General features: G+C 33.4%; 1 long non-coding RNA gene across 1 annotated transcript; it reads left to right on the top strand.

Moving 5' to 3' along the window:
- Positions 1-850: 850 nt before the first annotated feature.
- Positions 851-2549, top strand: LOC135839356 (uncharacterized). Its single transcript, XR_010557582.1, has 3 exons — positions 851-985; positions 1438-1546; positions 2482-2549. It is a non-coding gene; the product is annotated as an uncharacterized LOC135839356 (long non-coding RNA).
- The last annotated feature ends 1410 nt before the right edge of the window (positions 2550-3959 follow it).

Below are 3959 nucleotides of genomic sequence, written 5' to 3'. Positions count from 1 at the left end.
ATAATGTTTTTGAAAGAAAATGTGGCAATTGATAAATTGACAAAAAAGACAATAGGTAATTAATTTTTTAAAAATTAAAAACACGTTTTTATCAATTTTTTTAAATCACAAAAGTACGCATTGTAATTGGATTCGTTCAAAAAACCACCAAAGTCAACGTTTTTACAGGAAAAATCAGGAAAATTATTTTTTTGTTTTGCATTTCTGAACGTTGATCAAAAATTTGAATTTGATGAATGATGAACAATCTACAGACCTACATACAGTACCAGTCCAGAATAAAGTTTTCACCACCAAATTTGATTGGAGTAATTAGGTATGTCAGCCTTCTGCACAATTTGATTTTTTGACATTGGTGGTTTACTGGTTTTTCGTTTTTCAAACAAACAAAGTACAAAGTTACAAACTACAAACAAGCAAAAACGAACCCCTCACTTGAACTCAGCTGACTAGGTTTATAATTTTGATTTTTGATTTTGAGTTGAATATTTTTCAGCCTTCAACTTTCAAGTAGGTACAAGAGTTTTTATTTTGTTTAAAACCAAGTAAACCAACTACAATGGTACAATCTAAAATGTACAATCCTGAAACAAAAATAATAAAAACATATGTAAATACGAGCCTACAGCCACGGGGTATAGCGCTTTTAATTTTTTTTAATTTTTTAAAAATTTTTTGCGTTGATTTGCGTGATCACAGATTAAAACCATGACTCATGAGACACACGCTGGCTATCTGACGATCGATGGACTGATACACCCTGAAGAGAAAGAAGAGAGGGTGAAGTAGTGAATGTTCGTTTTTTTGTGGACTCGTAGCAGTTTGTTTGATAAAATCGATGATAAAGAAAAATTACAAATTTTTGAAAATTCATACCGTTGTTTAATTATTATTGTTAATGATGATTGTGATCGCGAAGTTGTTTAGTTCATTCGCATTTAACGGCATTGGACGATGAAGATTGAAGAGATACACGTGTACTTGCGTAAGTATCTAAGTATTACAACTTTGAATTTAGATTAATTTGAATTCAATGGTTGTGGAATTCGCTTCTTGTGGAACAGCGTTGACCAATATTCTTTGATCCATTCCATGTTGCTGAAATAAAATTATTAAGTAAAGAATAGTGACGACCGTACCTACTATTGAGTGTTGTGTTTGGAATTTATCTTTATCAGAAGGTTTTTCTTCCATCTCCTCTACGCTGATGGTGCGTATAACAGAACAGGTACAGCTGCCTTCGTCCTTATTCTAACTTAGAATCTTATGGCGAGTTTATACTCACAATTAGTTGGATAACTATGATGTACAATAAGTATCGTGAAACATTAGAAATTACATCGTGAAACGATTTGTTTTGTTATGACTATATTTTTCATACGTTTAGTTATGAAGGAATTTTCCCAATTACAAAATGAAATGCTTTAATGTTCACAGTTTCCTGGTTGTAATGCTGTAGTATTACGAGTTATCTTCTCTTATGAATACTCTCGTCTCGGATATTCAGAGGAAAGAATACACCTACTGTTCACCAATATCCATGAATGTAAGTTATAATTTATTTGTTTTCCCAATTTGTGTGTTGATAGAATTATGGGTTCATCTATTGGTTATTAGGAATACTTATGAGTATTGTCAAGTGTATAGATAAACTACTTTACATATCATCGATGAATTTAAAAATGCAAGCACGCTTATTTTGATCAACGCTAACAAAGACAGATCTTATCACTTCACCGCCAGGTATGGTATCCCAGTTGTAATTTCCATCCTGGTTGTTGGTCCTTGGTAGAAATTCTGAGATACATACTAGATCGTTATTATTATAATCTTGAAGTAGTGCATTATGGTACCTAACCTAAGGAGCTTCAACGACAGTTTCAAGAATAAGGCATTCTGTTTGTTGGAAGTGTACTGCTGATGCACATTTCACACTTTATTGGTCTAACTTAAGAGCTGAACCTGACGAAAATGTTGCCTGTTGGTACTGAACTAAATAAAAGCTGGGATCTCTGGGACCGGTCTCAAACGGTCTCAAAAGATAGTGTAGATGTGTACCCCTATTTTGAAAAATGCATCAAGTTTGCCGATCCACAGACTCTGTTTTTAGCAATATGTATACAGCAAAAGTTCGAAACTTGAAGAATTCTAGAAAGTTGACAAATGAAATCAAAGGGGAAAATTACTGAAAATTCGCAATTTTTGCGATAAATTTGCATAAAAGCTATGTAATTTATGTACCTAGTTGAAAAACGTTTTTTAAGGAGTATTTTTTTTAGAAATTTTATAACACTACCGAATACGTCATAATTTTTACAAATTTTCATGGGAAAGGTGGACCGTGGGGAGAAGTTTATTGGTCGCGTTTTCTGGACCTTTGACAGCCCTTAAGATTTTGAGCTCTTTTCAGGATTTTTCAAAAGGAAGTTAAAAAAGAGTAACTTTGTTGCTCTCTGATCACATTTTTTTTTTACTTTACAGGAGTCTCGGCTTTCAGCTTTTTCTCATGCCTTCTGATTAGCTAGCTTCCAGTTTTTGGCCAAAAGTAAGTACATACCCAAAGATGATAAATTTAAACGCATCTCTGAATAATTTTTTCTTTCCAACAGATGAAAGAGTGTGTAAGGTTGTGAACATATCGTGTCAAGCTTATGCAAATTTCAATTGTTTATGTTTTGTCTGCATTTTTACGGTTAACCTATGCCATAAATGAAATTCGTGTATTGTATTGTAAAGTGCACCCTTACATTTCAATGATTCTCCTAACTAACTTGACGTTTGATTGTTCGTGTTACATTTATAAAAAAAAAAGTAAGAGTATTTGCATTTTTTCAGTTGTGGGTGAAAAATGACAAGACTGTAAGGTTATTTGGTCCGCCTTCTTATTGCTGCATACAAGATGCATTGACCTGTCGTTTTGCGGTGAGCTCTGGGCCACCCACTAATTGACGGCGAACCACTTAGTTCTAAGATAATCGTTCGCTTATCTGGCTGTCCTGTTGTGTCTGTCTTGTCCTCTTTTATACTATGCTAATTTCTTCCTGTTACTTGTCCGACCTATACTAATATACGCAAATGGGAATATTTCCCTTCTCTCTCTCGTCTAAGTACCCGCGCGCGCGCGATCTACTCTTTCGTAATCCATATCTATTGTTCTATCCTACGAATAATATTAATATTCATGAGCATTGTTCAGCGTTAAGATCATTATTTTATTGATATATATATAGTATGTCTAAGAAGCGTCACATCTGTTGATACAATACCAATAAGAGGTGTTAGCTTTCCTAGATTTTTTTTGTGTGTGTGCAATGTGCATGTCAGCGAGTCAGGTGCTGTGTGTGGATGTGGTGGATATGGATGCTATGCTAGTAAACTTTCTGTTCTTGAGTGTAAATGTAACTGAGTTAGCTATTGCGAATCTTGTGAGTATGGTCAAGAATACAGAAGTGGGTTTGCATAATTACTCGTAGGGCTATTTGATAGAAAATAAAGTAAAATCATATGTTCAGCACTGAGAGAAATGTGAAAAAAATCAATTTGAATTACAATTGAAAATTTTTAATTTTAAGTGAAGACACCGAATTTATTGTATGCTGAATTGCTAATAACTAAGCCTAATATGCAGTACATTGTGAATTATCCAGAATTCCATATGATTAGATATTTGAATGGCCATGACGTAATTTTTGTGGAAAAACTCCTTATTATTTGTAAATAAGTATGTACTGAAATTCCAATACTTTACTATATTTTGGTACCCATTTCTACTGTTTATCTACCTATGTTTAAATGAATTGCCTTATGTTTTCGGTGTTTTTTATACGATTGCATGGTCATATATTCTTGACGATTAGGTATTCAATTTTTGAAATTTGATTAATTTATCCTACCTACTCGTTTGCGCGAACGCAATTTGTTCATGCCAATTTTTTTCAAGAGACCCAATTTAGGCCTTG

Source organism: Planococcus citri, chromosome 3, assembly GCF_950023065.1.
Source record: "Planococcus citri chromosome 3, ihPlaCitr1.1, whole genome shotgun sequence".
Lineage (NCBI taxonomy): Eukaryota > Metazoa > Arthropoda > Insecta > Hemiptera > Pseudococcidae > Planococcus > Planococcus citri.
This window is presented reverse-complemented; position numbering and strand designations above follow the sequence as displayed.